The following is a 12,670-nucleotide window of genomic DNA, read 5'->3' on the forward strand; positions in this document are numbered from 1 at the left end:
AAAATATAGCTGCTTGTGTTCACAACACCCTTACTCTTCTTCTTTTTACTTATCTGGAATACAGTTCATTTCATCAGTCTTTTGATTTTTGCATCTGCCAGACTTGAGTTTGTAAAAGGGCAAAAAAGACTGGGAGCTAGGCTGGCAAGATATAACTAAGCAGGAGACAAGCTCTTCTAAACCTCAGTCAACTATATAAAATGTAAACTATGTATATATCAAAAGAAAATTACTGTTTATGTGTTGTTAAAACTTTTTATTTTAGTTTTAGGATAGTTTTTGTTTCAAAAGCGGATGTATGCAATTACATACCTCTTTAGACCAAGATGACCACTTGCTGACTTGGCACTATTCACATGCAGCTTAACTCTTCATTAAGACACCGAAGTGGAATCAAATGTAATTTTACTTTAGATAATTGCAGTACAGAAGATGTTTTTCCAGTCTTTTGTAGTGTAAGAAAACAATAACTTTCTATATCTATTACATTGATGTATAGTGATGTCCCTTAAAATACATCATTCAATTCATAAATGAAAATGTATATATCAATCAATCATTAAATGCATATGTGAAAATTCATATATTAATAAATACATGCAAATATCCACCAATATGCAAATATAAATATAAATAAATATGAATAAAAGTCAGCAACTGCAAAAAGAATAAATCCACCAAATAAATAAGGACCCAGTAGATTTATGCTGTATGCACTTGTCTACTTATATCTATATTTATTGATATTTATATATGTAATGCTCTCTAATTTTAGCTAGAAAGTGTTTGTTTGTTTTTGCTGTGAGTCAGAGGCTTTTTGGAAGCATGGGATGAGTCAGCCTGGGAATAGGTAGTGAGGTTACCTCAGGACAGCCTTGGAGGATTTACAGGTCAGGGCTTCTGGTGCCCTCCCACTCTTTTAGAAACTGGAGGAACTTTCTAGAAGGGGGGCGGAGGAGGGGAAGAAGCCTGGAAATGCATATTTAGAGGAACTTAGCCAATCCCCAGGCAGGAGGCTAGGCATGGTGGCAAAGCACAACCCTTAAATGTGAGAGAGCTTGTGCAGTGGGTAGAGTGTTGGAGTTGAGTGGAAGATGGATTGAGAGAAGGTGCTGGAATGTGGAGCCTGGATATAATATCTTTCTTGTTTATTTATATTATTTTGGTTTTCATATCTTGTTATACGTACTTCACACCTATAGTTGGTTTTCTCTGATGGCTCTATTATATGCAAGTACTCAGGCTACTTTGGACTGGATTGGTACATTAACTATTGTACTCCTATTTTTTTTTTTTTTTGCTCTGGAACCATCTTGATGAGACTTTATTTCTTGTCATTTCTGTATTTATTTGTTTGAAAAGGAATAAAGTCTTATTCTTTAAAAAAAAAGAAACCCATTGACATAATAGATAGAAGTGACATGTCTATGGTGCAGATATAATCCTAAAGACAGCAATAAGATTATCCAAAACGTATTGCAGTTTCCTTGGAAATCTCCTGGTTACATGCTATTTTAGCTGAAAAAAAGATACTCACGGATATGAGATGAATCTAATTAGGTAATCGATGTTCTCCTGCCAATAAGCTGCAACAGCTTCTTTCTCCTCTACACTTCCTTCCTTTTCCATTGAAAGTACTTTTAAGCCTGGCTAAGCAAAACTCTCAATTTGGAAGACCACCCTGATACCCACTGGAATAGGTGGATCATACATGCATCTTCTGTTTTTAAAGTCTAGCAGGTTAACAATAAGTTACTTATCTTCCCAAAAAAATTAACTCTGGAAACTGTGCCCAAAAAGGCAGGCAGAGGGTAAAGAATTGGTCACCAGTATTGCCTGTGGTCTCCCTGCAGCTGATCTTTTCCAGGTACTTACCATGCTTTGTTCTGCATTGTGTTTTTGTGTGAAGGCAACCATCAAGGTAGGGGCAGGGATGTCATTCCTCATGTCATATTCTCCAGCGAGGAAAACAGTGTGAAACTGTTAAATCACCAAATCTCGCTCCTGAGACAATCACAGGATGGAGTGTCTTAGATTTTCAATGTAGTTTTACGTGAGGTTGTATGCACAGGAGTGCATAGGAATCCCAACACACCAGGAAATGTACTGCCAATTTTTGAGGAGGAATTCAAGACAAAATGTACATTTTCAAGGAATTGCTTAGGCACAATTTATATTTCTAGACTTCTGTTCCCACAGTGAACATAACAAACATAACAAATCTTTCTGAGTTCAATTCCATTTAAAGGGTCAGAAGAATGATCATTCAGGTGCTTTTCATATTGACCAGAATGCAGACCTATAAAGTCAGGCTGGGATCCAGGGATCCCTCTGTATGACTACCAGGTTCAAATTAACCTGCCTTACTGCCTGACCTCAGTTAGTCCTGGCCAATATAACTGTGCATGTACCGCTGTGAAGTTTCATTAGTTCATATATAGATTATGCTGTTAATACTAATGACTAATGAACACCATTTTGTTGATCTGTAACCAAACTGAGTAGCTGTGTTGCATTTTATATATATATATATATCAAAGGAACACTTTTTAATCAGAGTATAGCATCAAGTCAATTAAACTCCTGGGATATTGATCTGGTCAGTTAAGTAGCAGAGAGGGTTGTTAATCAGTTTCAGCTGCTTTGGTGTTAAAGAACTTAACAACAGGTGCACTAGATGGGCAATAATGAGACCATCCCCACAACAGGAATGGTTTTACAGGTGGAGGACACTGACATTTTTTTCCCTACTTATCTTTTCTGACTGTTTTTCACTAGTTTTGCATTTGGCTAGGGTCAGTATCATTATTGGTAGCATGAGGCGATACCTGGACCCTACAGAGGTTGCACAGGCAGCCCAACTCCTCTAGGATGGCACATCAATACATGCCACTGTCAGAAGGTTTGTTGTGTCTCTCAGCACAGCCTGAAGAGCCTCAAGAGCATGGAGGAGATTCCAGGAGACAGGAAGTTACTTGAGGAGAGCTGGGCAGGGCTGTAGAAGGTCCCTAACCCATCAGCAGGACTGGTACCTGCTCCTTTGTGCAAGGAAGAACAGGATGAGCACTGCCAGAGCCCTGCAAAATGACCTCCAGCAGGCCACTGGTGTAAATGCCTCTGACCAAACAATCAGAAACAGACTTCATGAGGGTGGACTGAGGGCCCAAAGTCCTCTATTGGGCCCTTTGCTCACTGCCCAGAACCTTAGAGCTCGATTGACATAGGTATCAGGGAGGAAATCCTTGGACTCATTGTCAGACGCTACGCTGGTGCAGTGGGTCCTGGGTTCCTCCTGATAAATGACAATGCCAGGCCTCATGTGGCGAGAGTATGCAGGCAGTTCCTGGAGGATGAAAGAATTGAATTGATACCATTGAATGGCCTCCACGCTCACCTGACCAAAATCCAATAGAACACCTCTGGGATATCATGTTTTGGTTCACCCAAAGCCACCTGGTTGCACCTCAGACTGTCCAGGAGCTCAGTGATGCTCTGGTCCAAATCCAGGAGGAAATACCCCAGGATACCATTCGTCATCTCATTAGAAGCATGCCCGGACATTGTCAGGCATGCATACAAGCATGTGGGGGCTATACAGAGTACTATTTTGAGTTGCTGCAATGAAAGTTCAACAAAATAGACCAGCCTGCTGCATCATTTTTTTACTTTGATTTTCAGGGTGTCTTTGAATTCAGTCCTCTGTAGGTTGATCGTTTTCATTAATGATGGGGCATCCTTACGTTCCTAACACATTGCCCAGTCCATATCTGTATAGCTATCCAGCATGATATTTTTCCCCATTGAGATCTGATATGTTTTCAAAGTGTTCCTTTAATTTTTTGGAGCAGTGTATACATACAGTATATAAAAGTCTTCTCAGAATTGCATAAAAATGTGTTCATTTGTTCTAGAAGAAACATCAGATTTCAAACAAATGCTGTTGGAAATGTTTACACAAACTGTTGTCTAATACAATGGTAATAGATACTATTGTTGTATATTGGGCAAATGTCAGTTGCCAGTTAGATGCTTCCATTGTGTTAAAGGAACTTTGTTATTGAGGTCAACAAGTCTACAAGTAAGGTCAACAATAGCTTGACCTTTTGACATATATGGCCTATAGCAGCTATCATAAAACGGTGCAATCTAGAGGTTGAGTTGGGAAATGTTCACTAATACAAAATTAAGTAGTGAGAAAAGATACACCTATGTGGGATTGTCTACCTAAACTTTCCAATTAAAAGGTAACCAGCATCAGCTGACAGGGGGTTCTGTAATGACACAAGAACAAAGAAGGTCTGTGAAGAAACTCCATCTGAGAATGATGATATTGCCTAATTTCTTGAAATCGCTTGCCTGGAACCTTGGTTGCCTACGGAGATTGTGAAGCTGCTATAACCCAAGCGGCGTAACTTTTTAGTCTATCCTTATTGTAGGCAGACCACTATTCATGCTCATTTGCTAGGAAAGATAGGTAGTGTGTGTGCATGGGTGTTGTATGTCTTGACTTGTTTTCCTACAATTGCTTGCACGGCGTTTCTGTTTAGTAAAGTATATTATTATACTACAGAGGTTTTTATACTTCCTTGCTATTACCACAAAAAATCTTAATGGATGCAAAGCAAAGTAGTACGTGTAACTGGCCAGGAACCCCTGACATTACACAGGACAGCAATCATCTTGGGGTTATTTGTTAGGCCCTAAAGTCCTTGAAACTCAACCCAACATTTCCAGTACAGCAATTAGTATTGTAACCCTTAGAAGTCATGTTAGTGGTGCTCCACTAGGGAAGGAAGGGTCACTCTTTAGAGATTTGGTTACTATGTTTGCAGAGAAAGTGGTATTGCAACTAAATATTAAAATATTCATGGAGCTGGTCCCTTTTAACAGTTGGCATTTCAATGGCTTTCATTTTGAAAAAAAAAAAAAAGAATATTTGTATATTGTTTAAATGTATTGTTGTGAGATTTAGTTTTTCAAAACATAACAAAAAAATAAACATGAGCTGACATAGTGTTTATCTATAACTTAGAAAAGATAGAATTATCTGGGCACTAAACCTCTTGGGTGTCCAGTCCTGAAAATGTGATTATAGCTTTGGGAGTCACATTTAAACAAAAAGACTCAAATCAAAGCTCTGTTCTACAGTGCTTATACTAAATGTATGTTAACCTTTGGTGATTACATGGTGAAGCCTTAACATTTTTTTTTCATGCTGCTAAGAGATGGTATTTTACACAGAACCTTTCGGTTTCTGTCTCTATATTAACACCCTGTAGTACAGATCATACTTATGAAAAGAAATGCAACTGGAAAGGTTATGAGCAACTGTACTAAAAGAAAGTTAAAAGATAGTTTAAAGGATAAGTTCATTTTTTGTTCACCTTTTTTCTCCTAAATTCTGGCTCCCCTGTGTACCAATATAGCATTATTGTACTTCTTTTGCAGAAATTCCAAAACTTTCCATTTTTTATACACACCTTTATGTCAGTGTCCAGATGGCTGTACACAAAAGCTTTTCCATTACTTCTGCAGATACTTTAGGGTCATGACACAGGAAGGAGTTGACCAGCTGACCTCTTTAGCACACACCCTGCATCATCTACCCTCCTACCTCCCACCCTCTTCCAGGTGCACGACTATTGAATAAAATGCAATCAATTAGTGATCACTGTTCTCAGGCATCCAAAGGAGATTATGCAATCAGATTGTATAATGCATGGTGAACTTCACAGAATCCAGAACACAATTCTCCTGTTTTCAATACTACAGCTCTATACACATAGGCTCATATCTGATCTCTAAGCACACTATGCCAATTGAATCATCATTGCAAGATGAAAGTTAAGCTGTAACTAAACCCACAACAGTAAAATCAGTCTGTATGTGCAGTAAAGCATGCTTGTTGTACTCACTGTAGAACCTAAGGGGTTAATCATCTGCATTGTGTAAAAAGGCCATTTGATCCTGACTTCTCTGCTCCTCCTCTTGTTCAAATGTCCACATCTTATCTCCTGATAAGCCAGACTGAACTGTAGCCATTCTGCACATGCTTAGTTTAGTGTGTATTGCTAGAGAGGTTTTTTTTTTCTTGGGAGAGTGCATGTGATCAGCACAGGGCCAATCAGCACTGTCCAGACTGAGGTCAGGGGTTTTGCATCCTTCTAGAGCAGAAAGAAAACTCCTCCTACAAGCTTTAACCAGTGCTCTGCTGAACACTGATAGAAGTCACAAGACTGCTCTAACTGCTGATGAGAAAAGGTATTTAGCAGTTTATATTTACTAAAATAACTGTACTTCCATGCTCTGTGTACTGTGGGAGACCAGATATAGTGAATGCAGGGTCCGGGGTTTAGTAACACTTTAAAGTGTTACTAAACCCAGGACCATACATTGAAAATATGCAGTGTCAGAATCCCTTTAGGAGCAATGAACCATTGGGGTGTATCTCATCAAAAATCATTTTTTATAGAGGATGCCTAAAATCTTACTTATATCTTCTGTTAAAATAAGTGAGCCAATCACACAAGTTGGAAATGATGTTTCTGGAGGTTGCCAAATTGCATTGAATTTTACATAAAATTACAGCACTGCCAGTAGAAATAGAAAGATAGTTTTTTTATTAACATTCAATTACAATATGGCTTGTATAAGTTATATATTTTTTTTATTTGCTATATTTTTTCAATAAAAGTCTAGATATCCTTTCAGCATAATTCAAATTAATTGGACAATTCATGCAGGTGCATTGGGGGCCATTTTGTTGTGTATCCTTTAGCAGCGTTACAAAAAAAAACAGAGCAGAGATGCATCTGGTTGTATAGGTCTTGCATTTTTTACATATGTGCATGTGAAAAAACACATACAAACATGCTTAAATACGCCTGAGCAGGGGCGGACTGACCATTTGGAAACTCGGGCACTGCCCGAGGGCCCGGGGTCAGTAGGGGGCCCCATGAGATGCCCCTGGTACCTTTTTCATAGGCTTTTTTGAGTTTGGGCAAGGACACAGGAGCCCCATGGTCCTCTATTGCCCGGGGGCCCCATGAGTTGTCAGTCTGCCCCTGCGCCTGAGCTCATGTAAACGTGTGATTGTGTCTAAATGCGTGAAAATATGTTTAAATGCATTAAACGCAATGGATATAAATGCGCCCTTAATGTGTTTTAATGTGACTAAGCCAGTGGTCTCCAAACTTCAAATAAAGGGTCAGTATACTGTCCTCCAGACTTTAGGGGGGCCGGATTGTGGACAGTGGGGGTAGAAAATATTCTGTGCCCAGCATCAGTAAGAATAAACAAGGCTACAGGGTTTGTAGTCAGAAGGAGGAGGAATAGTGCTCCATCATTGGTGTCAGTGGGAGGAATAGTGCCCCATCACTGGTGTCAGTGGGAAGAATAATGTCCCATCATTGGCGTCAGTGGAAGGAATAGTGTCCCATCATTGGCATTAGTGGAAAAAATAGTGCCCCATCATTGATGTCAGTGGGAGGAATAGTATCAGTGGGAAGAATAGTGGCTCATCATCTATATTAGTGGTAGGAGTAGTGCCCCTTCATTGGTGTCAGTGGGAGGAATAGTGCCCCATCGTTTGTGTAAGTGGGATGAATAGTGGTCTATCATTGGTGCCAGTGGAAGGAATAGTGCCCCTTCATTGGTGTCAGTGGGAGGAATAGTGCCCCATCAATCGGTGTCAGTGGGAGGAATAGTAGCCCATCATTGGTGTCAGTGGGATGAATAGTGCCCCATCATTGGTGTCAGTGAGAGGAATACTGTCCCATCATTGGTATCAGCAGGAGGAATAGTGTCCCATCATTGGTGTCAGTGGGAGGAATAGTGCTCCATCATTGGTGTCAGTACAAGGAATAGGGTCCCATCATTGGTGCCAGTAGAAGAATAATGTCCCATCATTGGCGTCAGTGGAAGGAATAGTGTCCCATCATTGGCATTAGTGGAAAAAATAGTGCCCCATCATTGGTGTCAGTGGGAGGAATAGTATCAGTGGGAAGAATAGTGGCTCATCATCTATATTAGTGGTAGGAGTAGTGCCCCTTCATTGGTGTCAGTGGGAGGAATAGTGCCCCATCGTTTGTGTAAGTGGGATGAATAGTGGCCTATCATTGGTGCCAGTGGAAGGAATAGTGCCCCTTCATTGGTGTCAGTGGGAGGAATAGTGCCCCATCAATCGGTGTCAGTGGGAGGAATAGTAGCCCATCATTGGTGTCAGTGGGATGAATAGTGCCCCATCATTGGTGTCAGTGAGAGGAATACTGTCCCATCATTGATATCAGCAGGAGGAATAGTGTCCCATCATTGGTGTCAGTGGGAGGAATAGTGCTCCATCATTGGTGTCAGTACAAGGAATAGGGTCCCATCATTGGTGCCAGTAGAGGAATAGTGACCCATCATTGGTGTCAGTAGAAGGAATAATGGCCCATTATTGGTACCAGTGGGAGGAATAGTGCCCCAATGGACAGATAAAGGCTAGTAGAGGGCCACATCTGGCCTTCGGGCTGTAGTTTGGAGACCCATGGTCTAAGCAGATGATTTTTCTGCCAGCAGGAACCTGCTTGCCCTTCTGAAAAATGCACTTGTCCGTGTTAACATGGCCTAATAGTTTATCTATTCAGCCTTATCTGCCAGGAGAATTTACCATGGAAAACATAGAAATATCTTTTGTTTGCAGCTTGATTTTTTTAACTTTCCTTTCTTTTTCAGTTAGGAACCAGATATAATTTTCAGCCTATACTGCTGAGGTAAAATTATGGGTATCTTCTGCATTAGGATTTTCATCTTTTGTAAGATGCTTTTTAAGTACATGCACAATAAGCTTTCCTATTGCAGCAGTAAAACTGATTGTGTTATTATAGTAAATGGAGACCTTGGCATTTAGTAGTGAATTTCAGATGCTTCGGCAAGAGCTATATTAGCATTCATGAAATAGATTTCTAGAATCCTTTCAATATATAATTAACCTGATCATGTACTTATAGTGAAGGCAGATCCTCCCTTTCAGCAGTCAGTCTGTAAAAACACACTTGCCTCCACTGAACAGAAACAAGTAATAGATGTACAGCATAACTGAGTAACATCTAGTTTACTAAAGAGTGTATCATAAAACAATTACCATTTAAAAAAAAATATTTTTTACCTTTTTTTCTCTTTTTCCTATATCAGTGGTGCTGATAACTTGCAGCTTCTTTGTAGTAATTTACTCGCCAAATGCAAGTACTCCAATGTTAGTTGAATGCCATTTGTTAGGACGGGTTTCATGATGGAGATAAATGTGTGTTGCATAATGTGTGTTGAAACAGCAAATTTTAAGCTGTCCATAGATGGATCCAGCTGAGATTCAATCGATCTATGGGCAGGCTGGTTGTACCCAAGTGTATCCATCAATCTACTTGGGTACAACAAGCCTGTCGGATTTTTTACTTGGAATTACCACTGACGTCTATAGCTGTTAGCTGTAATCAATGTGCTCTGCTGGCTGGGAAGGCTCTCTGCTGACAGAATACAATAGTGCTGTAGGAGATATTCCCCCATCAATACTGACTGTGTTGATGGAGGAACCAAGCATATTTTCTTTCCTTCCACCCATGGTGAAAGGAAGGAAAATGGCAATATCATTAGCTTGCCTTAGTCTCCATTGGAAGACCATGTGACAGATTCAGCAATCTACTATCTGGTGAGCACTTCCTTGTATCACTATCAGAGAGGTAGCAGCCCAGGACAAGAACAGGGTCCACTTATACTAGACTTCATGCACAGACTTACTTCACAGTACAGGTGAAACTCGAAAAATTAGAATATCGTGCAAAAGTTCATTTATTTCAGTAATGCAACTTAAAAGGTGAAACTAATATCTGAGATAGACTCATTACATGCAAAGCAAGATAGTTCAAGCCGTGATTTGTCATAATTGTGATGGAATGGAAACTCTCAGCCTGTGGCACTTCTGAGGTGTTTTGGAAGACCAGGATGCTTCCATAGCAGCCTTCAGCTCTTCTGCATTGTTCGGTCTCATGTCTCTCATCTTTCTCTTGGCAATGCCCCATAGATTCTCTATGGGGTTCAGGTCAGGCGAGTTTGCTGGCCAATCAAGCACAGTAATCCCACGGTCATTGAACCAGGTTTTGGTGCTTTTGGCAGTGTGGGCAGGTGCCAAGTCCTGCTGGAAAATTAAGTCAGCACCCCCATAAAGCTCATCTGTGGAAGGAAGCATGAAGTGCTCCAAAATCTCCTGGTAGGCGGCTGCGTTGACCCTGGACTTAATGAAGCACAGTGGACCAACACCAGCAGATGACATGGCTCCCCAAATCAACACAGACTGTGGAAACTTCACACTGGACTTCAAGCATCTTGCAGTGTGTGCCTCTCCATTCTTCCTCCATTCTCTGGGTCCTTGGTTTCCAAATGAGATGCAAAAGTTGCTCTGATCAGAAAAGAGGACTTTGGACCACTGAGCAACAGACCAGGTCTGTTTTTCTTTAGCCCAGGTAAGACACTTCTGACGATGTTTGTTGTTCAGGAGCGGCTTGACAAGAGGAATACGACATTTGAAGGCCATGTCCAGGATCCGTCTGTGTGTGGTGGCTCTTGATGCACTGACTCCAGCCTCAGCCCACTCCTTGTGAAAGTCCCCAACACTTTTGAATGGCCTTTTCCTGACAATCCTCTCCAGGCTGCGGTCATCCCTGCTGCTTGTGCACCTTTTTCTTCCACACTTTTCCCTTCCACATAACTTTCTATTAATGTGCTTTGATACAGCACTTTGGGAACATCCAAATTCTTTTGCAATTACCTTTTGAGGCTTTCCCTCCTTATGGAGGGTGTCAATGATGGTTTTCTGCACAACTGTCAGGTCAGCAGTCTTTCCCATGATTGTGATTCCTACTGAACCAGACTGAGAGACTATTTAAAGGCTCAGGAACCCTTTGCAGGTGTTATGGTTTAATTAGCTGATTAGAGTGGGACACTTTGAGCCGAGAATATTGCACCTTTTTACAATATTCTAATTTTCTGAGATTGTGGATTTGGGGTTTTCATGAGCTGTAAGCCATAATCATCACAATTATGACAAATCACGGCTTGAACTATCTTGCTTTGCATGTAATGAGTCTATCTCATACTGTATATTAGTTTCACCTTTTAAGTTGTATTACTGAAATAAATGAACTTTTGCACAATATTCTTATTTTTTGAGTTTCACTTGTACATCCATCAAGAACCAATTTTTATTTCTATGGGTCCAGTCTGCTATCACACAGACACAAGGACAGAATGTTGTCACCTTACAAAAAGAAGGCAGTATATATATTATATAAGATATTGTAAATAGGTTTTGAAATTAAATTATATTGTTATTTTGATAATAGAAGGTTTTATTGACTGGGTTTATGTACACTTTACAATTTTAGATAAAAACTTTTCTGTTAATTTTTTTTAACATTATGTTTATTAATAAATATATATGATTACATTCTGCTTTATTTACCTCTTATCCTGGGTGAAAATGTTCACTCCAGTAGTCTTTTTTTTTTATCAAGGACTGCCATGCTCCATGGTAGACATGTGCAATTTGTTTTAGTACGAATCGAAATTCGGATGAAATTTGTGTGAGTATAAATGCAGATGTAACAAATTTCAACTAATCCAAAATAAACTATAATGAAAACAACAATTCATATTATTTCTTTTCATTTGGATGACATGATGGGACAGTTTGGGCCTTTTTTTAATGTTTGAAACATTCAAAATAACGCAATGAATGAAAACTGATCCAAATTGATTCGGATCCATTAATTTTTATTCTAGTGAGTGTATTATGATAAGATTATTTTTGTACTGGGGTTGAACTTTGTTTAATCTGTATGTGCGCGGCCCAACAAATAAATTCAGTTGGGAACGGGGCAATTAATTCAATTTAATAACATCATGAATATAGCCAATCTTCCGAAATAACAAAACAAAAACAGAACTTCCAAAAATGGGAATCAATTTGGAACAATGAATATATACTTTCCCAATATAACAAATCAGTTCCAAAAAGGAATCATTCTTACATAACGATTATGATGAAACAAAATGATTTACTTAATGAATGAAACCGAAACGAAAAAAAATTTAGTTATGCACCTCTCTACTCCCTGGTAGTGTAGTTGTCCATAGGATCAATTTGGAACAATGAATATATACTTTCCCAATATAACAAATCAGTTTCGAAAAGGAATAATTCTTACATAACGATTATGATGAAACAAAATGATTTACTTAATAAATGAAACCGAAACGATAAAAAAATTTAGTTATGCACCTCTCTACTCCCAGGTAGTGTAGTTGTCCATCTCCAATATATTCTTGGGTAGTCATGAAACAATAGGTAGTAATGAAACAATGGGTATCCATAGAAATTATAACTCTCCCTCTTTGCATATCAAAGTAATTGCACAATGACCCTTAGGTTTTCCTTAACAATAGCACATGGACAATTATAAACTCAGCTAGAACAAGGTTGAGCACCACTTCTCCAGGCCATAATTGAAAAGCAATGTACTGGATAAATATTAAAATAGTAAGCAAACTAATTTCACTTATTTATTAACAAGTTCTTCCAAGCTTGTAGACACAATGGCTTATTTCATGCCAAGCTAGAATCGTTCAACTTTTTGAA

This window comes from Staurois parvus, unplaced genomic scaffold, assembly GCF_062004578.1.
Source record: "Staurois parvus isolate SC_StPar_1 unplaced genomic scaffold, SC_StPar_1.0 ptg000498l, whole genome shotgun sequence".
Taxonomy (NCBI): Eukaryota; Metazoa; Chordata; class Amphibia; order Anura; family Ranidae; genus Staurois; species Staurois parvus.